Here is a 27,371-nt window from a genome sequence, read left to right as displayed (position 1 = left end):
GAATCTTCTGTTTAAAATTTTTTAATTGATTTGCTTATTTTTACAGACACTTTTACAATATGCCAGCACCGGGATGACCGCAGCGAAGCGGGGCGGGTTAACATAAATGACAGGCGATATAATGTTAAGATTTACTGCAATCTTCTATGGTTTTTATCATATCACTTGAAAGCGAAAAAGTAAAAATTATCTAAGTAACAAAGTTTATTGCGTTCCGGGGTGACCGCAGCGAAGCGGGGTGAACGCTGCTAGTAGACAATAATTAGAATAGTTTTATTTTCGAGTGCTATTTTTTTAATATTCGCAATATTGAAATTTTGAACTTACATTTTTCACGTGTTTGAAAAGAAAAAGAGATATCATTACTAGTAAAATTAACCTAATACAAACATTTTTTAATTTTTTTTTCGGAAAATCGAAAAAACTATTTTTTTAAAAAACAGGTTCAAAATTTCCGGAAATTTGATAACACTAGCTCAGACACAGTTGTACTTTGCCCAGCATTAAACTCTGATCTTAGTTCCGACGCAGTTCGCTGCCTGTTCTGTTTTACCAGTCTGCCCAACCTACGACGTCCGATATCTGTAATGAGGTGGGGGGGGCCCAACCCCTCGACATTTGGACGTCTTTTCCCCTTGGTTTCGCCACTTGTTGAAGACAATAACCACAGCACTCCTCGAACACCTGACAAGTCCTGCAGTTTCGGAAATTCTCGTGCCGAGTGTTTCTGAGTGAGTACTTTCTTCAAAATAATATTAAAAATTATAGAAAGATTTTCGAGACATTCGAGTCGAGTCGAGATTTTTACCAGCTGGCTCGACTCGACTCGAAAATTCGAGTCGAGAAATACGTTTGGAACTACATATAGTGTAGCCGTGCTTATTCCGTATGTAAAAAAAAAAAAAAAAAAAAAAAAAAAACCTCGATTTAGGGGCCGTTCAAAAATTTTGTGGGCCCTGATCCAAAAACTAATTCTTGGCCAAGATCGCAACCTTTTGATCCATTTCTGACTTTTCCTAAAATTCTTGTTTAACAAGGAAATAATTATATATGATAGTTAAATTGAAATTCATCGCAATATGGGCTACAAGAGGGGGCTGATCGCTCCCGTTTCCTCCTTATCGCCTTTGACTATTGATATTTTGGTATCCTAGGTCTTCCTCGAATTTTTAAACATTCCGCACGAACGATGGCCTATGTGGATTCATCACTGGACGAATTGAGGTACTGTACAAAAGCTATCACAATAACAGTTGCTAGGCCTACATCATTTTGGTACGGTACGTATTGTACGTTAACTTTTTTGCTTTAGAAAAATTCTTAAAATATAGCTACCAGATGCTTCTTTTAAAAAAAATAATAGCCTAGATAGGCCTATAAACAAATGTTTCATTTCATACAATTAAATAAAGCAACATTTAAAAAATAAAACTGGTTTAAATTGCTAACCTCTTTCCTTGGGTGACGCAGGAAATTTATAAAATGTCAAGATACAATCTCTATTAAGTCAAGCTTGGCTTATATTTTTATCTTTGGCTTCTACAGGAAACATTAAACTTGATTAACGCATGTTGAAACTTTTACACAAATAAGAAACAAATTTGGGAACGTTACAAACAATATCCCTGCTTTCGAAGAGAGGCTTATTCAGTTCTCCCATGTGGTCTAGTGGCTAGGATACCTGGCTTTCACCCAGGAGGCCCGGGTTCGATTCCCGGCATGGGAACTTTTTGCTTTTTTTAAATTTATTTATGAATATATTTAATGGGTTTAGATAGAAATAAATAATACCCTAATGTCCTTTGACCACAAATATTACAGAATGCCTTCGCTTTCTATACAAGAAGGTTACGATAAATTCAACCTGATAATTGACGATATTGTTGATACAATGGTGTTGATTCTGCGCCATTTTTGTTTCTGAATCTATTGACAACAAATGTTGCAATGCACAAAAATCAGATTATCTGTTGTAATTTACACTTTTCTTCAAATTCATTAATACTATCAATAGAATTATTTACAAGAAATACTTCACAATGGTTTTCGAAATCGACGTTATATTCGTCAAATATGTACTATACTTGTGGTAGTGTTCGAAGTGAAAAAAAAAAAAAGCAGAGATGGTATGTTTTATAACAATTTTGACTCCACATATCGGCTATCTAAATGTTGTAATGAAACTAGCAATGAAAAAACAACAATATGGTGTAAGAAGCACAGTTTCAGGAACTGTTGTCCTTAGTTTGTGAATTGAAAACAATATTCTAGATAGTCTTTTACATATATTTTCAGTATATTCCAGTTTAGCTTTGAATCTAGATATTTTCTCAGAACTTTTTACAGAATTGCATGCATCTACACCAATCTTATGATCAGTGTTTCAGAAAAAGAAATGTTCCGAGGGAGCACACAGTATTCGGAGGGATACATGTTATTTTCACATGGTACTATTCTGTCTATTATTACATTATAGACGTATTATTTTGGTTTCCTCTGGGGGGAACTCTCAGAGCTCGAGGGTAGTGCCCCCCAAAAAACATGTCTAGTAGAAGCAATACTCATGATTACCCAGATAAAATAAATGGTTTCTATCTTAGACACTGGCGCAAATCCCGGGGGGATGAGGAGGACATGTCTCCTTCAATCTTGGAACTGGGGGGAATGCCACCCCCCAATAATCCGATTTCAAATGTGTTTTTTTGGGGAGAAATGTAATGATTTGTATTCGATTGCCACAAAGGAAAGTGAGATGAAATTGATGCCCCCCTCCCCCTTCCAGAATAAGCCTCAAATCTGCCCGCCTTCCACATTGAAGACAACTGCTCCCTGATCCTCCACAAGATTGTTTTTCAACTTCACAAATATTTTGAGCATCGCTTAACAAAAAAAAAAAAAAAAAAAAGTCTTACTTTGTACGCATCCAATGTTGAAGACAGAATTGCGCCGCTCTGGTCTTAGATGCATTGAGATAAAGTTTGTTGTACTTTTTAACCATGTTGACGATATTTCTAACACTTCGTTGTTTTTAATTTTACTCCCATTAAGGTCTTATCTGTATTTAGAAATGTTGTATCGTCAGCATATACGAGTAAAAGAGATTTATATGATAGAAAACTTGGAAAGACATTTAAACGGATAAGAAAGAGTAAAGGTCTTTCTCATTCACATCACCTGAGGCATCACTGTTGTTACATTCAAAAAACTTGACCTTTCATTTGCAATACGAGCAGCACGTCGTCTATTACTAAGATCAGTGGTCGAAGTGAGACGGTATGTGGCGGTATGCCATACCGCCTCTGGTTTTTCAGTGATGAAGGCATACCGTCCCTGGATTTTCAATGATTAAAACATACCGTCACTGGGAAGTAGATGCTAAATACCTTTAATAAATCCATTTTAATACACACTAATTGACAAATAGCTTTGCACGTAAAAGATTTTATTTCTTACTTAAAAATAATTTCTAACTTGACAACCTGACATTCTTCCTACCTTCTGTTTTTAAAAAAGAGGTGCCTGCAAAGATGTTCACCTAGTTTATATTTTGATGTGCCATATTGAATTGTTACTTTGTTGTGTATGTGTGTCTTCTTGCCTTAATACATATAAATGCCGTATTTTGAGCATGGGCGCGTTTAGGGGTTGTCTTCTGTGACAGCGGACCTTCCGGGTGTTTGGAGTACCCCACAGTCGATTGGAGGACCAGGAATTTCCCCGCAGGAAATTATTAATATCCTCATTCTGTTTTTGAGCATTTTCGTGTATAATTCTCTATAATACAATATAAGGGAATCAAAGTCTCTCCATGCCCCCCCCCCCCCGCGTTAATACATAGACCCTCTCAATGGTTTTCAGTCATTGTGTTAATAAAAATGCAATCTTGTAGGCAACATACCCTCGCTCTATTTCAACATGTAGATCGCCGGTATGCCGAGTCAAAATCGTAATAAAACATACCACCTCTCGTTTTTTCTCACTTCGAACACTGACTAAGATAGAACTTAACTTCATTAGTGACTTCTCAATTCCCCAAACACCATGATAAATTAATTTTGCAGCCAATAAATCATGTGACACTATATCGAAAGCTCTACTCAGATGTAGCAATGTTGCATACATATACATTTCTTACAAGTTTGTCTAATATATGAATCGCTGATTTGAGAAATGTCATAAGTCAGCCATATGCGGAAAATGAGTTTACATGCAGCTTTGATTTTTGAAGGGTAGCTACAACGTTGGGTTATGATATGTCAGAAATCACGCTCATAGTTCGTGCAATATCGAGCTGCAACAACTGTCCCTGGGTTGAGAAACGTCACAAATCACTGGCTTACGAAATTATTGCCATTATTGACTTATGATGTTTCTCAAATCAGCGATTGATATGTGTTACTGTATTTTCCACAGTCTTAGTCATAAAAAATCCCGATCTGGATCCAAATTACGAAGCGCGGAGTAGTTTATTTCACTCCAGAAAGTTTGATAATTGATTTTTAATACATTGCTGAAAAACTGGATATTATTGGCTCTAAGGATATAAGACGATAATTATTAGGATTGCTTTCTATCCTTTTTCTTACACGTGAGTACTGTGATCATCAGTGGCGTATTTAGGGGGGTGGCTTCCGGGCTTAAGCCCCCCCCCGAAATCTTACTTAGTATAGTAAAGTAAATGAAATATCTTGCAGGATTTTCACATTTCCAGGCAAAGCCCCTCCCCGAAAGTTAGCAAAGCCCCTCCCGAAACAAAATCGTAAATACGCCACTGGTGATCATTAATTTAAGGCAGTCAGAGAAGATTCTCTACAGAAGCATCCAGTTAAATAGGTAAACTAAACGTTCAACTATAATATCAATTCTTTTTAACAGGTTGTTGGAAAATCCATAGAAATCCTCACTGTTTGAAGGTTTCAGTTTACTAACGATGGATTATGTTGTGTACATATTGCAGTCCATTATAAAATTCACTCAATGTTACATTTTGCTGTGAGGAAGCTGATGCGTTGACGCAAAACGTTACGGAAAGAGACCTTGCAGCCTAGTTGTGCACTTAAAGTATAATACATAAAAGGGGATAAGAGATGGCGCTGTAAACACTAAGTATTCAGGAGTTTTGCTCTCATTTTTTATTCAATTTTTACTATTTACAATTCATTACTTTGGACAATTTTATTATTTGTTACAATTTCCATATACTATTTTACATTTACAATATGTTCATGCGCCGCTTATCCCTCTTTATGACATTAATAGTGTGATCAACAATTTTATTTAAAACAGGCAAATTCGTCCATCTTGGCTCGTTCCATTTTAGTGCATAATCATATTTCAAACAATTTATAATTAAAACAAATATAGTGACATAGTCCACAAGGCTCTAAGGCTGGAACTTCCTTTATAAATCTCCCGTAAGGGAGGTAACTGAAAGAAAGAAATGAAAGAAGATATAAAACCTATGAAAACAGTTAAGAAAAGAAGAAAGAAAATAGACACATTATCACATTATAAACTATAGCTAACAATCTTTGCTTTGATCTAGATGCTTATGATATGCCGTTAGGCTATGTGATTGTGATATGTTGTAGTTATGCCGTTAGGTATGCGATTGTGTTATTCTGTAGCTGTTTGGAATTGAAAGATTTAACAGAAACTGATGAGAATCGATAAGCTTTCCTGGTGATAAGGAAGAGTGGAAAGTGCAACTTTCGTTGTATAATGGCAAAGATAAAAGTTGGTCCTATTGTGGATCTGGAAGGAGATGAAATGGCCAAAGTTGTGTGGGATTTAATTAAGGGAAAATTACTCTTCCCGTTTCTGGACATTGAACTTCACTCTTATGACCTATCAATATTGTCAAGAGACCGCACCGAAGATCGCGTTACTATCGAGGGTGCGGAAGCAATTAGAAAACATCATGTTGGGGTGAAATGTGCCACAATCACACCCAATAAAAGACAAGTTGAAGAATTGCGTCTGGGTAGGATGTGGAAATCACCTAATTGCACTGTTCGAAATATATTAGGAGGAATGATATTTCGTGAACCTATACTTTGCCAGAATATACCACGACTAGTGGTTGGGTGGAATAAGCCAATTGTAATAGCTCGCCACAGTCGTGGTGACCAATATAGTGCAAAGGAAATTTTCATAAAACAGCCAGGAATTTTGAGTCTAACCTTTAAACCGTCGGGAGTAGAAGAGTGTACCACACGTTTGATTAAAGAGTTTAAGGGACCTGGTGTTGCTTTAGGTATGTTTAATACAGATGAATCTATATCAGATTTTGCTCATATATGTTTTAAATATGCTTTCAATAGAGGATTGCCTTTATATTTATGCACGAAAGATACTATTTTGCCTAAGTATGATGGTAGATTTAGGACAATTTTTGAGGAGATTTATGAAGGCTATTATAAAGAGAGATACATGCAAAACAACCTATTTTTTCAGCATAGATTAATAGATGATATGGCAGCATTTCTCATGAAATCAGAAGGTGGTTTTGTTCTGGCGTGTAAGAACTATGACGGGGATGTTCAGTCAGACAGTGTGGCTCAAGGATTTGGTTCATTAGGAATGATGACGTCAGCTCTTGTGTGCTCGGATGGTAAATTATTACAAACAGAAGCAGGCCATGGAACAGTAACACGGCACTTTCAAAAGCATCAAAAGGGCCAGGAAACGTCAACCAACCCAATTGCTTCCATTTTTGCTTGGAGCAGAGCTTTAAAACATCGTGCTAAGTTGGACAGCAATGAACTGCTAGCCGAATTTGCTGATGAACTTGAAAGGACTTGCATTGAAACAGTGGAATCTGGTTACATGACCAAAGATCTCGCATTGTGTACGAAAAAGAACGTAGAGCGCTCTGACTACTTAAATACTTCGGATTTTATGGACAAAATAGCAGAAAATTTTAGGAAGAAAGTCGAAACACTTCAACTCATGAGGATCGTGAGAAAAAAGTTGTAACAGATTGTTAATCTAAGATATACTGTGATATTTTGATATTAAAGAGTGTTCAAGAAATGAGTTAAAATATATTTTCCCGTATTTGTACGACGAAATTTTAAGAAACATTGAGTAGCGTTAGTATTATTTGGCGTACTGATTTACATTTGGTGCACCACTAAGAAGAATTGTTGAAAAAATATAATCCTTTCACTCATTCCCTTCTTATTGTCTCCTAAAAGGTCTCCACTGGGCGACATGAAAATATATCAATCGGCATAAATAAAATTCAAGGGTGCCACCAAAAGTAATTGTTGAAAATTTACAATTCTTTTAAGATTTTAGTATAAATACAGTTTCAGGATGTGTAACAAAAAAATACAAATGCTATGTAACCGAGCCAGAACACGGCGAAGCTGGTGGGCCCACGTGGTAACGTCAGCGATAGTAGATATGCGCGTAAGCGAGGGTAGTAAAAAGAAGTATCTTTTGCCGATAATAAGAGTTACAATAATGCTTGTCATGGTTTTGAACTAGTAACACTTCACTTGTAAACATAAAATACAGGTTCTGTACACTGTACAGAAATATACTGCCGGTGTAAAATAGCATCTAATAGAGTCATCTTTCATATACACCCACTTATTTTATACGTCGTAAAGCACTTGTTATGATTTTACAATAGTAACCTTGTACTTGTAACCCTAAAATACAGCTGTATTACTTTGTATTTAATTCTGTCGCCAGCAGATTTTTTTCCTTATAAACATGTCTTTTCATGCAAAGCATTGAAATATACTTGTAAATCTTCCAAAATGTGTTGCGCCAGAATTCCTTCGCTCAATACTGCCTCAGGAATGGATGATTAAAGAAAATCTCCTGTGCGCATAGCAGTCTCGTAAGATAGGCTTAAGTAAAGGAATTCTCTGTAGCGCATGGTAGCCCCGGGAGAAGGTATTAATGAGTGAGTAATCAGCGGCCAACTGATAGATTTGTTCGTTCGTTCGTTCGTTGTTCTTGGCGGATTTTAGTTTTACAAGTAACGAGCGTGTGCTCTTGACTTGCATTTGAGTGTTCTTTTCTTGGCGTTTGTGTTACATCATCTTATCTTTTTCGGATCGCTACTGTCGCAGATCCTTCGGTTTGTTTTCCTTAGGGTGGTCGAGGCATCCTGTAGACTTGTCTTCTAGGTGCATTGGTTCCAATGGCTGCGATGCTGGGGTTGGGGTGGTTGGTGACCTGTGCCCAGAATCTGGCTGAAAGGTTCTCTCGAACTTCCTGGAGGAGAGGGAGGTCCAAATCTTCATGTAGTTGTGCAATGCTGGTTCCGAGTGCGTGCCAGGTTATGGCTCTTGCTGCCCTGTTCTGGATCACCTGTAGCTGACGTTGGTGATGACGTGCTGCGTGCTCCCAAGCAGGGTGAGCGTACAACAAGATGGGCCGTATGCTGATTTCGTAGATGTGTCTTCGGGTACTGTGGCTGAAGCTCCCGCTGAGAAGAATTGGCAGCAGTGCTCGTAGTGTTCTAGTTGCTTTGGTGGAGGTTTCCGTTAGGTGTCTTCGGAATGTTAGGCGGTCGTCCAGGATAACTCCGAGGTACTTGGCTTCTTTTGCGAGAGGTAGCAGGGTTCCAGACATCATGATGGTAAAGTTCCGGTTTGCGTATCTTCTAGTGAAGTCTACCAAGGTGGTCTTCGCTGGGTTGATTCTGATCTTCCACTTCTGTGTCCACTCTTCGAGTTTGATGATATGTCTCTGCATTGCCCTTTCTGCGTACCGTGGGTTGCGATTCTGGGCAAAGACTGCCGTGTCATCTGCGTAGGTGGCTAGTAGTGTGCCATGGTCCGTAGGAATATCTGCAGTGAAGAGTGCATACAGAAGTGGAGAGAGGCAGGACCCCTGTGGTACTCCTGCGTGGATTGGCCTGGTGTCTGTTAGGTGCCCTGAGTGGAACACCCGGAATCGGCGATCGGTCAGGTAGCTCCGGATGATCCGGATTTGATATGTGGGGAGGCCGGCTTGATGTAGTTTATGGACCAGTCCATTGTGCCACACCCTGTCGAATGCCTTTTCGATGTCTAGAAAGAGGCCTAGGGTGTGGCCTCCTTCGTTGTACTGATGAGTTATTCTGTCGACTACCCGGACTAGCTGAAGGGTGGTGCTGTGCCCAGGCCTGAATCCGTGTTGATGGTCCGGTAAGCTGTCTCTTTCCTGCACCTGGTCCATGATTCTCCTTTGGATCACTCTTTCCACGATCTTTCCTAGGTGGGAGAGCAGACTGATCGGCCGATAGTTTTTCGCCTCTGTCCTGTGTCCTGTAGTCTTGGGTAGCATTATGATTCGAGCTTCCTTCCACACTGATGGGAAGTGTCCCGTTCTCAAGATGCCATTCGTAATTCTCGTGAGGAGTACCACAGCTTTCCTCGGTGCTTGTTTTATCGCCAGGGTTGGAATTGCGTCTGGTCCTGCTGCCTTGCGGTTGTGTAGTCGTTTGATTATTCTGGTGATTTCCCTCGGAGTAGCCAGGTCTGTCGCCGGGAGATGGTAGTCCTGCTGGATGTCCCACAGGCTGGCCTGCACTGCTTCTTCCGTGGTGGCGTCTGGAGGGGTGTTGTTCTCCTGGAAGGTCCCCTGGAGATGGTCTGCAAACACTGATGCAATTTCTCTTGGTGAATACACTAATCCCTGCTGCCCTCGTACGGGTTGTGTACGAGGTGGGCCTGGGGGTCTTGCTATGGCGCGGAGGAGTTTCCAGAACTCCCTGGATGGGGCGTCTATGGCTTGCAGTCTTTCGTTCCACGCTGAGTACATTTGTCTCCGGAGCCGGTTTTTCACCCGTTTCACCAGTGAATTCCAGAGTACCTTGAGCTGAGGGTGCCTTGTCTTCTGCCATTGGCGCCTGGTCCACCTTTTGAGAGAGATCAGGGCCGCCGTTCGGAGGTCTTCAGGTTGTTGTTGTTGCTCCTGTAGTTGAACTGTGGTTGCCAGCCGATAGGCTGATCTGATGGCCGTGGTGAGGTGTTGGACTGCATCGTCGATCTCCTCTGAAGTGCTCACTGGAAGCCGGGTGTTGATCATCTCTGCTAGCAGGCGAGTGTACTCATTCCAGTCGGTGGTGGCTTGCTTGGGTAAGCTGTTCACCGGAACATGGTGTCTAAGTGCTATAGTGAACAGCACTGGTATGTGGTCCGACTGGAGGTCATGTAGTACACCTGGGCCATCCAGTATCGCTGTGTTGGCTGACAGGGTGATGTCCAGCACATCTGGTAGTCCCCCGTTCCTTGGGAAATGGGTGGGTTCCCTTGGTGCTGCCGGGATCAGATCTATCTGCCGTAGAGCGTGGTGGAGTGCTCTGCCGTTTGCATTCGATACTCTGGAATGCCACGCCGGGTGTTTGCAGTTGAAATCGCCTGCCAGCAGAACCCTGTGTCCCAGTCTTCTTAGAGCAATGAGATCCGGAGGGTGGAGTTTGTTCCCAGGTGCCCGGTAAACAGAGACTATATGTAGTGGCCCATCTGGAGAATGCAACGTGACGCCAGTTGTTTCCAGGGACTGTAGTACAGGGAGTTGGAGACGGTCGTGTGCGATCTGCCGTTTGAGTAGAATTGCTGTGCCGCCTTTCCTTCCCTGACGGTCATCCCTATATGTGGTGTAGTTCCTGACTCGGAGGGAGAGGTGGGGCTTCAGGTGTGTCTCCGAGAGCAGTACCACGTCGATGTTCTCTCGCTCCAGGAAGTCCTTGAACTCTTCTTTTTGCTTCTGAATGCCTTCAGCATTCCAGCAGGCCACCCGTAAGGCTCGGTGTATATGGGAGTTACTGTGCGCCATCATCAAGGAGTGTTGCAGCTACGTCCAGGAGTGTCGTCAATTTTGTTATGGGATCTTTGGCTGCGGCGATCTTCTTCAGTCCTTCCTTCAGGTTCTTCAGGAAGTTCTTGACGTTCAGCCCCGTCAGTAGGCTGAGGATCTCCTTGAGTGATGACGCCAGGCTGGGGTCCTCTGCTGCGGCGTCTTCGGATGACTGTGTTTCCGTTGGCTGCTGTTCTGTCTGTCTGCTGGGCCCTGGTTTCTCGGGCGGGTCAGGCTGTGACGTGGTGGCTTGTGATGTCGCTGTGGAAGATGTTGAGGGTGTCGCTGTGGGCGTTGGCGATGGTGGTGATTCTGGGTTTTTTGGAGGTGTCTTCTGGGTTGTCTTGTCTTGACTTGGTTCTTCTTGTCGTGGGGCAGAGTTGTCTTGTTTGCGTGGTGGGGGGGTGATTTGCTGGTTCTTGCCTGTCCTCTTCTTCTTCTCCGCCTGGAGGTACGGGCATCCCTGATAGTTTGCAGGGTGGGCGCCACTGCAGTTTACACACTTTGCTGGGGCGTCTCTGGTCTTCTTGGGACACTCCTGTGTAGAATGCTTTTCCCCACACTTCACGCATCGTGGTATTGCATGGCACGTTTGTTGTGAGTGGCCAACGCGTTGACAGCGGTGGCATTGCAGCAGGTCGTTCCCTTTGTACGGCTCTACCACTACTCTGTACCAAAGTAGGCGGGTGAGCTCGTAGATGCTAGGTTTCACTTGCTTCTTTTCTAGCGAGACGAGAAACAGGGGGAATAGGGGTCTGGTGCCCTGCGCATCCGGTCTGCCTCTCATCTGGTGAACTGCGAGGACGGAGTGTCCCAGTGCTTCCAGTGCAGTTTTGACATCCTCCGGATCTGTGTCAATGGGTAGTTTCCTCACTACCACTTTCAGTGGGCGGGAAGTTTTGGGGAGCTCTGTTGAGTAGGGGTAGCTCTGCTGTTTGCAGAACGCCTCTACTTTTGCGTGGTCGCTCATTGAATTGCAGTGAAGTTTAATAAAGTCTTTGTTAAACCACACTTTGGGGGGGGCTGCGAGTGCGGCCGCCAGTGTCTTCATTAAAGTGTTCTGTTTTTCCACTCCATATATGAATATGGGGGGAACTTGTCGGGCTCTGAGGGGTATGGTGGCACTGTGTTCTTCACTTCCTTCTTCCATGTCCACTTCATTAGAGGTTGATGGTTGATCCTGGGGGGGTTGTGCTTTGCTGGTCTGGTGTTAGGGGGGAGAATCTGTTCCTACATTCGGTCCTGAATTCCACTAGGGAGCTCACTGGTCCAGTCGGTGCTCTTTTCAGTGATTTTCGGGGGGGCTGCAGGAATCCATCGTCTGAGGTGGTGGTTTCTTCTGTGGGCCTTGGGGGGGGCGGCGGTACTTCTGTTGAGACTCCTGGTTCTGACTGGTATGGAGTTTCCTCCTCTTTTTGTTGTAAAGGGGGAAATTGTTGTGGTGATTGGGTATCGGGCGCTGTCTCCTGCGGTGGGGTCATCGGGGGGGCTCCTGTGGGGTTTTCGTTGGTTTCTTGGCCTTGGTGATGGTTACTCTTCGCTTACGGACTGTGCCCAGGGCGGTGAATTTGAGTCCCTGGAGCTGCTTAGTGACGGTGTTAAGATTGCTGGGGGGGCTTTCCTGGGGCGGGGCCCCTTGCTGGTCGTTGGTCTGCCCTTGCGTGGCACGGGGGCTTGGGTGTTCCCTTCATTCATGGCTGGAATCACTGAATGGAAATCCCACTCAAGCACTATAGTTCCGGTGGCCCTTGAAAGGACCGCAGGGTCTTGATAGCACTGTCTCTTATTATGGGGGGGGGAGTGCCCGTGGGTGCCGTGAGCTTTTTGGGCGTGCTCCGGCCGGCCTATTTTTCTTTTTGCCTTTCACTGCGTTTTTGCTTATTTCTCGTGAAATTGTACCTGTTGGGATATCAGTTTATTCATATATGGGAGTGTATCGTTCTAATCACTTGCACTAGAGTTTATTGATATAATGTATTTGCTATGGGGAGTGGCCGCAACGTGTTGCTTCCTCCACACAGCGTGGCGGACTGAACGTGAAGCGCCTGAGTTCTCCTTTTTAAGGGCTGGCTGGGAGCCTGTTTAAAACAGCCAATCAGAAGCGAGATCTCGAAGTCAAACTGGCCAATCCCGATAGGGTGCTTTCTTTCGGGTCCGCGCTCCTGAACGACTACTTTTTGACAGTCACTTGTGCGGGAAGTGTGCGTGCAGTGCTTTGTTTGACCAAAACATGCACGTGCACACACTACTCTACAAATGCTAGCTACAGCACAGCACTTTACACTAAATTTATCACTTGCACCGCACTGAAATCAAATCACAACAAATCATTGAGTGTTTATGATGCTGTTTATAATAAATTTGGGGAAAAATTGTCTTTATTTCCACAAATTATCACTCGGAACACGAGAGCGAAAAAGCGCACATCTCACTTATTTCACTACCGTATCTCAGTATGATAGATTTGTCTTCTTGAAGTCCTCTTTTATAGGCCTCTTTTTGAGGGGAGGATTATGAGGAAAAGGTCGGCTTACTTCGTAGATTTTCCGATTCCTCTTCGTATCTTCCTGACGGTCTCCTTCCGTCGTCTGCTATTGATTATGTTTAAATGTAATAACACGTGTTCGTAGTAAAAAAGTGGATGTTGTACGTTTAGTCATGGAAACTTACAATCAGTGGTCGAAGTGAGACGGTTATGCGGTGGTATGCCATACCATCTCTAGTTTTTCAATGACGAAAGCATGCGACCTCTGCTTTTTCAGTGGTCAAGACATACCGTCACTGGAGAGTAGATGCTAACAAGTAAACCTTACGTTTGGGTGAATCGAGATGCTGACTGAGACACATATGAAAAAGTAGTTCTAAATGTGGTCAGTATTTCAGTGAAGTTTTAGGTGCGAAGCTCCAGGGGTTTAGGAGATACAGCTACCAGAACATCACATGGAAGTACAGAATAGTCTTCATACAGTTGGAGGTAAAAGCCCTGTAAGACCTCTTGTAACGACAAAAGGTGAATAACAAATATATGGGTGCATATTAGGACTAGGGGGAAGTCACATAGTAAGGTTATACCTGACGGCGGCCATCTTGAAATCCGCCATTTTGAATTAAGATTAAGTTTTTAAAAAAGGAATAGGGTCATGTGATCCATGACTTAAGGCGCAAATTTAATCAGAAGAACAATGGTGACTTTAATTTTGATTTACGCGCAATTGGTAAAAAGTTACAGGGAAATTAAATATTGTTGATGCATATTTATTAGTCCTTTACCCCACCTTGTAAATTTTGTGTTAATGATAATAATTAAATAAAAAGCAAATGGATAAATATTAGGTCTATGGTAAGAGTTGTCTTGATGGCGGCCATGTTCAAATCCGCCATTTTGAATCAGACAAAAGTTTTAAACAAAACGCATAACAGTGACACCTTATTAATAGCACATTTTAGCATAAATCCAACGGTATAATCATTTTTGCTTTATCATTAACGAGCATTTGTTATCGCATAAACAAGTTGCTAATTTAAGGAAAAATGACCAAAGTGGAATTGAGTCATAATTGAACTTGGGTCTTTCTTCCAGAAAAGTCTTTAATTAGTACAATCAATATGTAGTTCAGAAAAGAGTGCATGACTTGCACAAATGCTCTGCTCACAGTGAGTACACCTGACAAAGGCAATCGAGTTACACTTGACACATTTGTCGTTAATAATTCCGTCAAAGCAGTAGTCATAAGGTGCGATCCATTAGTTTTGTGCTGGTTAATGATAAAGCAAAAATGGTTATACTGTTGGAGTTATGGTAAAATTTGCTATTAATAAGGTGCCACTGTTATGCGTTTTGTTTAAAACTTTTGTCTGATTCAAAATGGCAGATTTGAACATGGCCGCCATCAAGACAACTCTTACCATACACCTAATATTTATCCATCTGCTTTTTATTTAATTATTATCATTAACACAAAATTTACAAGGTGGGGTAAAAGACTAATACATATGCAGCAACAATATTTAATTTCCCTGTAACTTTTTACCAATTGCGCGTAAATCAAAATTAACGTCACCATTGTTCTTCTGATTAAATTTGTGCCTTAAATCATGTATCACATGACCCTATTCCTTTTTTAAAAACTTAATCTTAATTCAAAATGGCGGATTTCAAGATGGCCGCCGTCAGGTATAACCTTACTATATGACTTCCCCCGAGTCCTAATATGTACCCATATATTTGTTATTCATCTTTTGTCGTTACAAGAGGTCTTACAGAGCTTTTACCTCCAACTGTATGAAGACTATTCTGTACTTCCATGTGATGTTCTGGTAGCTGTATCTCCTAAACCCCTGGAGCTTCGCACCTAAAACTTCACTGAAATACTGACCACATTTAGTACTACTTTCTCATATGTGTCTCAGTCAGCAACTCGATTCACCCAAACGTAAGGTTTACTTGTAAGTATCTTTAATAAATCCCATTTTTATACACAGTAATTGTCGAATAGTTTTGCACATAAAAAGATTTTATTTCTTACTTAGAAATAATTTCTAAGTTGACAACACCGATATTTTGATCTTCTTTCTTCCTTTTGTTTTTAAAATGAGGTATCTTCAAAGAAGTTTGTATAGTTTGTATTTTGCTGTGCCTTATTGAATTGTTTCTTTCGTATGTAGGCCCATGTTTGTGTGTCTTCTTGCCTTAATTCATACAGATGTCGCGTTTTGAGTGGATTTAGGAGTTGTCTGCTGTAGGGACTTTTCTTCCATGGGTTTGGAATACCCCTCAGTCGAGTGGGTGTTCTGGGAGCTTTCCCGCAGGAAATTGTTCAGATAAAAACTCGGTTTTTGAGCATTTTCGTGTATAATTCTCTATAATACAACATAAGGGGATATTTTTTTTAATTTTTTAGAAAGTTGTTGGTGAGGGATCAAAGGACGAGGAACCATACCTCCACCCACCCCCGTAACTAAAGACAAGCTACGCAGTGGTTTTCACTCATTATGTAAATAGAAATGCAATATTTTAGGCAACATATCCTCACTGTATTTCAACATTCAGGTAGCCAGTATGTCGGGTCAAAATTGTAATAACACATACCGCCTCTGCTTTTTTTTTCCACTTCCCAACACTGCTTACAATATTTTATATAGAAGCAAAAATTTTTCTTTAAATAGTAGTGCTCTATAGTCATGATAAAGAAAATCGAAGGAATGGAGAAGAGAAGTAATTTTTATTATGTGCAGTATCAACTACAAAGTGGTTATTTCATATTTTCCTCGGGAGAGGGGATTTCAATACTGGGGGACGAAATTACTGAGTAACTACGTTGAGGATGATAGGAGATATGGCTTCGGGGAATTTCGTAGCTCCGTGCGGAGAATCTGTCCCCCTGAAATCATCACTGACCGCAATAATACTTCGGAAAGTTGAATAAAAACTGTAACATCCAGATAGTTTTTTTTTCCTGCTAGAATTTGAGATACTACAAAGCTTAATGTAATATCATAATAGCGAATGTTAGCTTCCTGAAAATGCAGTCCGTCCTGGTCAGAGCTGAAATTGACTTCAAAAAATAGCTGGAGTGCTTACTACATTAATTTTCCAGAACGCACTCAATGATGGGTGCCAATGAAGAGCGGAAATCCCATATGTTTTAATTTGCTATATTAATAGTAAGTAGATAGATAAACTCAAAATGAATATCATAAAAATAATTTAAAGAAATATCCAAAAGTTACAGTTAAATGTAACTGAGTTCCTACAAGAGACTGAATACTGGGACGAAATTCCTGTGGTCCAACCCGCTTCAATCTTTGCTCTTGTACCCCAAATTTCATGCTAAATTAAATTGTCTTCTTAACTTTCTTTCATTCAATCGGAGAATATCCCGATCAGGGTTTCTTCCAGACATGTTTTTTTGGGGGGTGGCACTGCCCCCTGGAACTCTGAGAGTACCCCGGTAAAGATAAAAATAAAACATTTATAATAATAAATAGAATAGTACCAGCAGAGCCACCCGAAATACTAAGTGTGCTTCCCCCGGAACATTATGTCTGAAAGAAACACTGATCCCGATTTCTCGCTCTGAATATATGGTAACGTTATTCTTATAGTCGATTTGCTGTTTTAACATTGTTCTCTCATTATCTAGCCTGTCGGTCACGTAAGTTTAGCCTACTGTGCCATTAGGCAATCAGAGGTAGTTTACTGTTGTGCCTATACATGAAGGAATGAATCGATCACGTTACATCTTACAGTATATGTGAATTTCAGTTTCCAAAATGCGAAATGAAATGAAATGAAATTTTGAGTTTTGCGTCCCACGATTATGCCGGCTAGGCTAAAGGAGGGTGATTATGAGAAATGAATGAAATGATGGAATGAAGAAAGTGGGAAGAAACGGGAGAACCCCGAGGAAACCCACGCACATGGTATTTGTCCACCACAAAGTTCGCTTGGCGGGAGCAGGGTTTGAACCCGAGACCCCATGCACCAGAGGTGAACGCTCTACCACGGAGCCACCGCGGCCCCTTTCCAAAATACGATTTGCTCATGAGTACCGACACTTAAACCTATTAGGTTGAGTCGAATAGAATATCCGCTTCAACGAGGATAAGTCAATAACTAAATGCAGTATTTTTCTTTTTTTCAGATTGGCTCTACGACATTGTGTGCTTTGCTTACCAGACGCTTAGTGTCACAATTAGCTTCACCTGTAGAAGGTTACAGCGCTATCATGTCAGTCTGCTTTGCGCTGTTGCGAAGTAAAGATGGCCGCGCTACTCTATGTGTGGACTAATGAAAAACAGCGTTCCGTCATCCGCTTTTTATGGTCTGAAGGTGTACCTGGAGCTGAGCGGAAATTCAAGGAAGACTTTCAGCACAATGCGGAGACAATGTGTTGCCACAGCGAAGCGTTAATCAGTGGATTGGAGAGTTCACAAATGGTCGAAAGAGGTTGAAGGATGAGTAAAGAGCAGGGCGTCGTGCTACAGCAACAACTGGTGATATTATTGAACGAGTCCGTGCCTTGATTCTGAATAACAGACGAGTGACTGTTGATAAAGTAGGAACTCATATGCAGATTAGTCATGGTTCTGCATATAACATCATGCATAAGAGGCTCAACTTTCACAAAATCTGTGCGAGATGAGTTAGTGAAAAAAAACTCGATGAAGAGCATAAGCGAAACCGTGTAAGAATCTGTTAGCACCTACTGGACCGTTGTTCTAACGAAGGTGAAACATTTCTCAGACGAATCATCACTGGAGATGAAACGTGGATTCATCTCTTTGAACCAGAGAGCAAACGCCAGAGCATGGAATGGAACCACGCGAGGTCTCCCATCAAGGAAGAGATTAAAGATTCAACCTTCTGCAGGAAAAGTGATGCTCATAGTGTTTTAGGACTCACAAGGGCCAATCCTGTCACATTACCTGGAAAAGGAGTCAACAATAAACAGTAAAATTTACAGTGATATGCTGGTAAACGAGTTGAACCCTGCAATTTGTAATAAACGCAGAGGTCGATTGTCGGAAGGCGTTCTTGTATTGCATGACAATGCGCGTTCACATATCGCCGCTCACACCGCTCAAACTCTTCAGACGCTGCGTTTTGAGGTGTTGGAGCAAAGTGACGTAACTAGAGGACAAACGAGCTTTGTGCTCGAGGCACCGGATTGGGAAGGTGCAAAATTGGGCAAATATTTGAGGGAGCGTTTTGGTTTGGTTGAACAGGGGGCGCTAAGGCGAGTTCTTGTCTCGGGTGACAACTAGTGTAGTTGTGTCGCCCTTGGAGCATCCTTCGTTCAGTCCCGATCTCACCCCGTCGGATTACCATTTGTTTGGTCTACTTAAAGTTGCTCTCAGAGGCCATCGATTCAGCTCCGATCAACAGGTGAATGAAGCGGCGCATTGGTTGCTTGCTTCCAACTAAAAGCCATTTTTTTGCAGAGGGTAGCTTGTGCAACGGTGGACAATTTGCAGGTGGGGCATAGGCAGGGCTGAATTAACACATCTAGAGACCCGGGGCTAGAAACAATATGTGACTCTCGCTGACTTCATGTAATACATTTCTGTGAAAGTACCGTACAGTAAGAAAGTTAAGGAAATATTTTCATATTTTGGTCATATTTTATTTTATGATGGTGATTGTATCTTCATGATTCTTTTTAGATAGTCAGTTGAAATTTTTATCAGTGTAGAGAGCCCTGTGCAACTGGAGGCCCGGGGCTATAGACCCCTTAAGCCCCTTCCTTAATCCGGCCCTGGGCATAGGGTCTTTTTAGCTGAACTGAAAATAAATGTACTGAAGAATGTAACTTTTTTCTCTGACTAAATGTAATTTATGGTTTTACGTCTCACGCTTATAACATTTCGGCTAAAGGAGACAGATAATTAATGAAGGTAAATGATAATGAAAGAATTGGTGGAATGAGAAATCGGGAGGAAATCGGAAAATTCACGAACATGATGTTGTCCACCAGAAAATCGTAGCTGGAGTCGAACCAGGGATCTCTACCACTACGCTCTCTGACTATATGTGAATAATTTCAAAGCAGAGTTCAAGGATTATAGAATCGCACTCGTTGCCATGATTTGACTGCAACTGTGTTGTTGCCCAAAATGCATTACCCAACAGCTTCTCATCATTAGCATGCTCTTTGCACTTTACCTATCTTATCTGAGTTTGTTCTTGCGATAACAATGCGGACCTTAAGCTACAGATCATAAAATGTGGCGAAGAGACATGACAAGGCAGTTTCTTAAACAAATATTGGAACACATTCCATACGGAAGAATATACAAGTGTCTCGTTACATTACATATCCTTCCGCATTTGTTACATCAGCCTATTTGAACGCAAATACTTCAAGTAGATAATCATAGGTGGACTTTATCAGCAGGCTTTCTTCCAGAAAGTTTTGTCCGGGGGCGGAGGGAGCAATTAAAATTGTGATGGTATATTGGCAAGAGTATTTAATTTTCTTAATTGTCGGGGACGGTCGGGTGGCCAACTCTGAGAGGCAAAGCCACTTGGAAGTATGCCTGGAAGAAACTCGCTCCAAGACTTGTTATATGAAACTCCAACTTCAAGTAGTGCTGTTGTACACAGAGGGTAGAAAGTTGAGACCTTAGTGTTTTTTTTTATAATTAAATTTAAGAATATAATGAACATGCATCTCTGAATAATTAAAATTACTTGGTTGAAAGAGTAAGATATATATATATATATATATATATATATATATATATATATATATATATATATATATATATATATATATACATGGGCGGCGATTAGGGGGGCAAAGGGGGACAGTTGCCCCCCCACTTTATTTGAAATTGCCCATTAATGTATATAGTTTCATTTGGAAATATTATTGGTTCATAAAATAAAAATGGTGCCATAAAATATTTATCGTTCCATGAGTACGTATTGGTTGTCTTCCCGTGGAATTAAGAAAGCTACAGGAATTGCGCTTGAACTGCCACAAAAAATGTACCACTAAAAATTTACCTATTGGAGCGCCACAATTCGAGCGTACTTTAATTTCTTCTTGCAAGGGCTCGATATGTTAGTCAGCCGCTCTGGAACTAATTGAGATAACATTACGCAAGAAAATAAGTCCTTCACAAGTTATTCTTTATTTGCACAAAAATTAACAGTTCCTAAAATGTATTTTGTTCTTTCTAATAATAAGGAATATTTTGATTTGATTTTTTCAGTTTAACATCCTGTTCAGCAGCGGTTATGTGGATTTAATTATCAACGTGGAGTCCGAACCACGTGAGCTCACCCCTGGGAATCCAGCCCGGGTCTTCCACGTCAAAGGCGTGTACGCTAACCGCTTAGCCACGAAGGAGCTCAGTAAGGAATATTAATTTTTCAGTATAATATAGGCGTTTAGGGGTGTACATATACAGTTTTGTATATACAATTAAATTTATTAAATTTAGCACAATTCTAGGTTTTAGGATTATTTTGTATAACTGAAATGTGGCGTGACTCTTAAGTATTGCTGAGTTTTGATATATTCCAAGAAAGTGAAAACTGTACTTAATGGCAGCGAACATGTTTCGGGAAGCTGCAAAAGTATTTCTTTAAAGTCGTAGCATATGCTTGTAGTATTCACTGTCATCCTAAGAGTAATAACATATAAAATAGCATGCGTGGAATTAAAAATATAAGTTGTTCATTAATTTCCAGTTTCAATATAACTTTTGCAAAATAAGTCTCATTATTCATTACTATGATTATTAGATTAATATTATCCTTTCTGTTTATTTGTTTTGCAAATTTATTAAATATGCCTCTAATCTGATCACACAATTTTCCACACAGATATTCATGAGCAAGGAATCAACGGTTGCCAACATTGTTTTGTGTTGTACTCTATCCACAAACATTCCGATTGTCGCCATAGTCTGAATTTCCCGCATTTCTTCAGTCTATGTCCAGCCATGGAGCAGTTTACGATAGCGCAACGTGTGCTAAAGCCTGTGACAAACACCTTGGCATTTCAGCTAAACGAGTTGAGTTGATTATAGTTTAGCGTCCCGTTCAGCAGCGAGGCTATATGGGACGTGGACCTACTGATTAACGTGGAATCCGAACCACATGAGCTCCCACCGGGAATCGAACCCGAGTCTCCCACGCCAAAGTTCAGCTAAACGAATAAAACGCAAGCTCTGACGCGACGTTGCCGAGTAGTAAAGGGGTGAGGCTATGGCTAAGCAGATGAAGTACAGCGCTATCAGGTGGCAGGGGATAGACGTGGATGTGTACAAAATAAATGTGGCAATACCGCTGGCCTCTCATTTGCTAGCAGCATTTAAAGGGAACTTAGAGCGCCACCTTCAAATGCCAAGGTGTTTGTCACGCCGTTTAATTGTGAGAACTTTTTATCAGAACGGATCGCCTCATTTCGCACAGTGCTGGCCAGAAATGGGCCCCGAAGTCATGCGATTTAACTCCTTGTGACTTTTTTTCTTTGGGGTACTCTTATTTTTGTATGTCAATAAAACCCATGCTATCCGTGAATTAAAGGAAGAAATTCGACGAGTTGTCGGCGAAATCCAAGTGGAAATTTGTCAGGCATCCAGTCATAGCGAATTTCACGAACAGAGTTATTGCATGCCAGCACAGTAAAGGAGGTCACATATCCGACCTCCTCATTCATCATACCTGAAATCGGAATATGTGATGAACATGTTCATGAATTTTGTTAGTGTGTTTTGATAAATAAAAATAGTTCATAATAAAGACCGACGCGCTTTTTGAATAACCCTATATGCAAGATAAAGTTACGGGAAATGTCATGAATCAACGGTGGAAAAAAAATGCATTCTAGGGTTGCCCCACGAGACAAGAGAGGAAACGATCTAGTCTCGAAAAAGCGTAAAAGTGATAGTCTAAAACCAAACAACCAAACCAGTTACCGTAATAGCCCTTGTGGGCCTGAGACGCTCCAACGCCATCTGTTAGCAATCGACTGAACTACGTTCAGCCAAGACACTAACACGTTGTCATCGCTCCTCTCCCCTGTCTCTAACAGACGTATCAGGACCTTTCTAGTCTTTTATGCATGTTACTTCGCAGTTTGCCATCAGTGATGCCAGTTGGCGGGAAATTTACCGTAAAATGGGAAATTCTGAGCACTGACGGGAATGCGGGAATTTTTCTTTAAAATAGGCTGAGAACGGGAAATTCTGGCATTCTCAACTTTTCTAGGCGTAAGACCTGCAATATTGAGCTCTTTCTTGGTAAAAGTGAACACTACAAGCACTTAAAAGGCTTGAAACATCAAGCTAATGTAAAACAATTGCAAAATACCCTGCCTAACGCTACATTTTTAAACTTCTTAATTTTTTATTTATTTATTTATTTATTTATTTATTTATTTATTTTTGTGGCAAGGAACAACCTCTGTACAAGCAACACCAGAATCGTCTTAAGGCGAATACAATTGAATTAAGTGTTGCTTTGCTGAACATACTATTCCCTCCCAAATCACAAAAACAACATAGTGTTCATTTTTTAAAAAAAAAAAAGTGTACATGGTATTTTTTTTTTAATTTTGCCCTGCTATACATATTGTAAATTATATCTACGTAGATTGACGGGAAATTTTGCATCTAATCGGGAAACTTCATGGCTTCAGACGGGAATTTCGCGGTTACAAAACTGGCATCACTGGTTTGCCGACGCTGGGTGGCCGAAAATTGCAAAGCACCGACCAGGAATTGAGCCTGGGACTACGCGGACATGAGTCAACACTCTAAACAGTAAACCACTAGATTACCCTCTCCCGTAGAGTGATTGCCTCATCTCAGAAAATCTATGTGCTTGTGTTAGAAGAACCCTCCCTCATCTCTTGGGCAACCCTAGCCCTAATGTTTTTTTAATCGTTTGGCACTAATTTTAGAAATCTGTAACTAAAGGCTTATTTGAAGAATTTAAAACTAGCAAATAAAATTTCAGAATTATTGATGTGTAACGTTTATTTGGTATATATTATTAATTTGTATTAATGCATTACATTAACAAATTTTTCAATGTATCTTACTATACAGGCTGGTAAAACTGAATAAGTTTTTGTTGTTGTTGTTGTTGTTGTTGTTGTTGTTACAAATGCTTTACATCTAAATTTGTAATTCGATTCTGATTAACACGTAGACAGTCCTTTAGCTTTGCACACACCACTTTTTTTTTTTCTGTGCTAGCTGAGAGAGTTGAATAGTTGTAATCCCATGCTGAATTGAGATCGCGACGTGTTATTGCCAAACTGAACGACGAAAAATTTGCTTTCCATTGAGTGAATGTTGTGACATATTGACACGTTCTCGTCTAACCAGCTGAATCGGACTCTCAATCACATAGTTTGCAACACTTCTTTAAGCAGAAAAATTTAAGCTTTTTAAACTTAACATCCTTGACAAAGCTGTTTTAAGCGGGAAAGATTTTTTTTAAACTTAGCATCGTTAGTAACGTTCGTTTAACTAGGAAAGATTAAGCTTTTTAGACTTAACATCGTTGGCAACGTTCCTTTAAGCTGGAAAGATTAAGCTTTTAAAACCTAACATCGTTGGCAGCGTTGCTTTAAGTTGGAAAGACTAAGCTTTTTAAGCTTATCAACGAAGTACAAAGAACTATAAATCATATAAAACATGTTTTCATTATGAATTTCTACTAATGCTTTGACTCGGAATCTCAATGTTAGGCCTACATCACCATCGACACTTTCGTTTATAATATGAAATATATCTATTACAAATTGTATTTTTTACGTGTCCATTTTAAGAATTGTAAATAGATATGTTCCGATATAACTGTCGATAAATTCCATGCTTTAAGCAGAAGTATGCATTTCTTGACGCATGGCGCCAAAGTTTATCGTACCAAAATAATAGATTCATCATAGATACTCACTCTAATCCGCGGTGTTCTAATGCTTTTCAGTGTATTGTACCTAGTGTAGTAATTATTGTATACAGCTTTCTGAACCTGCATGAAGCTTTATTCCATTGGCTTATAGTGATCAAAATTTACATTTCTACTAATGGGACTTGCCCGCAAAGCCACCACTGTAAGGCAAATTTCCTACGTGCGAACGTGAATGGCAGGTTGTTTCAAAAGGAAGATTATACACTACGTCCATTCCCCACTGTTTTAATTTTAGCCAGTATTTTAAAGACAGAGAACATGAAAAGCGAGGAAATGAGCCAGAAAATACCTGTTAACTGGTGTTGAGTGTTAATACATGGAAGGATCAAAAACTAAGGTTACATGGCTGATAATTCTGGAATTTCTTTCTGTTATAGAGAAATGAGAAGTGTGCGGTAACTCGAACACATGGCGTTGGCAACTGTACAGAGTTTCAGTCACCCGATACCTACGGCGCTAGTTCTAGATAAACACAGAAACTGCTCTCGCGAAGAAGCAGTGATGCCAATTTAGCCCATTTTTGGCTAAATCTAGCCTATTTGGAGAGGCATTTAGCCATACAAATCTACGAAATGCTTATAGCCTTAAATATAGCTTATTTTATAAAGTTCCTTTGCCATTTTTGGCTAAATCTAGCCTATTTAGGGAGGCATTTAGCCATACAAATCTACGAAATGCTTATAGCCTTAAATATAGCTTATTTTATAAAGTACCTTTGCCATTTTTGGCTAAATCTAGCCTACTTAGAGAGGCATTTAGCCATACAAATCTACGAAATGCTTATAGCCTTAAATATAGCTTATTTTATAAAGTTCCTTTGCCATTTTTGGCTAAATCTAGCCTATTTAGAGAGGCATTTAGCCATACAAATCTACAAAATGCTTATAGCCTTAAATATAGCTTATTTTATAAAGTTCCTTTGCCATTTTTGGCTAAATCTAGCCTATTTAGGGAGGCATTTAGCCATACAAATCTACGAAATGCTTATAGCCTTAAATATAGCTTATTTTATAAAGTTCCTTTGCCATTTTTGGCTAAATCTAGCCTATTTAGGGAGGCATTTAGCCATACAAATCTACGAAATGCTTATAGCCTTAAATATAGCTTATTTTATGAAGCTCCTTTGCCATTTTTTGGTTTTTTATTAGCCGTTAAATTAATTCTAAAAATATTTTTCCTTTGAAAATGAAGCGTAATTATTAAAAATTATCCTGTTTGTCATTATATACTATCTTATTAATTGATTTGTTTAGACGAAAGGTGTTTTATTACGCAACGAACACTTGTTTTTCTTTCTTCTTCTCTCTCCCACCCAGAGATTTACAACTACTTAACAATATGTATCGACTCAGTAGGAATTTTAATGTCGCTTCCGTAACGGTCCCGTCTACTACTTTTTAATTACTGTATTTTAGTTTTCGGATTTCATTGTAAGAATGAAAGTCTTCCAATACAAATTTAGTAAACTGTTCGGTTCTTCAGTTCATAGAGATTGTTTTTGTTTACCGGAATTAAAGGAAACAAATAGGACACCTAATTAGCTTGAGAACTCTCAATGCCATGATGATGATTCATATGGGTGGGTGTACGAAGAAATAAGTGTTTTTAAGGACTAGACCTACCGAAAGAAATACGATTGCTGAAAATTGGGACAATGGCAGTCTACACAAACACAAATAATCCACAATCCAACGATGGTGCATCCAGTTCCAGCGCCTCGGCTAGCTGCGACGTCATCGATGATGACTTACTTAAATTCAACTGATAATATAATATGGCTGTTTACTTTCTGTAATTTAAAGTCATGTATGTTGCTTGTTAGTCTTCAGCGAATAAAATTCAACATTTCAATTTTTACTATAACTCACTTATAATTCTACACAAAATAGGGGGTTTAAAATCTACAGTGTGGGTTACAGGTTAGCAGTTCAAACTCTGGCGATTTTTTGGGTCAAAAAGCTTATTTTTGAACGACATCTAGCCTATTTTCTTCAGAGGTTGTTGGCAACACTGCGAAGAAGTCCACTCGGTTATTCGAGTTCTGTAGGCGAAACATGCAACCGCGCTGAAATTCACTGGCAGTTGCTAGAAGTTTATGAAGAGACTGTAATATCTCGTCAACATGTCGCAGAATGGTGTCAAAAGTTTGCGGCTGGTAGAGAAAACATCACCAACGAGAAGCGCAGTGACCGACCACTTACGCTGTTGAAGCAGTTTCGCTGAGACATCATCAACCCTCCTCCCTACAGTCCGTACCTTGCTTCAAACGACTTTCACTTGTTCTCTCACTTGAATGAGTACCCAGGAGGCCGTCACTTCGCTTCAGACGACGAGGCGAAACTCTTCGTAACAACTGGCTGAACACCCCACGATGCGACAAATGTTTCAACCGATATGCAGAGAATTTCGAAGAATAACCTAATGTATGTACTATCTGTTGGCTGTATTAGTTGTATGAAATAATATATACACATTTCACTGCAGGCTTTGTAACCTTACTTTCCGAACACTCCTCATAGCTGGTGTATCAAGACCTTTCGTATAACACAGAAATTTGGCTGCTCCACAATAATGACGTAATAAACTGCGCAAAGTGTATGTCTTATAAGAAAAAAGTCTGGAATAGTCTCTGTACAAATCTACGACCACCCTCGGTTTCAATATTACTTGAAAAGTATGACACCATACAAACCAAACTTCTTCACGTGGTGTAGGGGAAGGTAGTCGAATTCTGCGCGGTGGATAATTCTGCGCACACGTGTTTCTTCAACTTGGAGATTCTTTACGACACATTGGTTGCTGCTGCCATGAAGCGACCGTTACTAGTAACTAACATTAAAAGAGGGAAGCCAATATGTCAAATGTTTAGGCTGTAAGTGGCAGTTGAATTATTTCTTCCCTGTTGATGTTAAATTGTCTTCAAGAGAATTAAGAGGTACGTTCTATATTTTATATATTTCTAGATTGTTACTTTTATATTCCATTTATATTGTAAATGGACATTATAATTACGGCAATTCGTAGTTCTAATCAATTTTTAATAGCTCGTAGTTTTGTGTTTTTTGTTAAATGGCGGAGTGGGGTTATTCTGCGCAAAATCGATGGGATATTCTGCGCAGTGCGTAGA

At 40.3% G+C, this 27,371-nt stretch overlaps 1 non-coding gene and 1 pseudogene across 1 annotated transcript; both read left to right on the top strand.

Annotated features, from left to right (window-relative positions):
- The first annotated feature begins 1,654 nt into the window (after positions 1-1,654).
- TRNAE-UUC (transfer RNA glutamic acid (anticodon UUC)) lies at positions 1,655-1,726 on the top strand. The gene has a single exon. It is a non-coding gene; the product is annotated as a tRNA-Glu (tRNA).
- Positions 1,727-5,492: 3,766 nt separating this feature from the next.
- Positions 5,493-7,051, top strand: LOC145682412 (isocitrate dehydrogenase [NADP] cytoplasmic pseudogene; annotated as a pseudogene).
- Positions 7,052-27,371: the final 20,320 nt, after the last annotated feature.

The sequence above is a fragment of the Thermobia domestica genome, chromosome 3, assembly GCF_964235325.1.
Source record: "Thermobia domestica chromosome 3, izTheDome1.hap1.1, whole genome shotgun sequence".
NCBI classification, from domain to species: domain Eukaryota; kingdom Metazoa; phylum Arthropoda; class Insecta; order Zygentoma; family Lepismatidae; genus Thermobia; species Thermobia domestica.
This window is presented reverse-complemented; position numbering and strand designations above follow the sequence as displayed.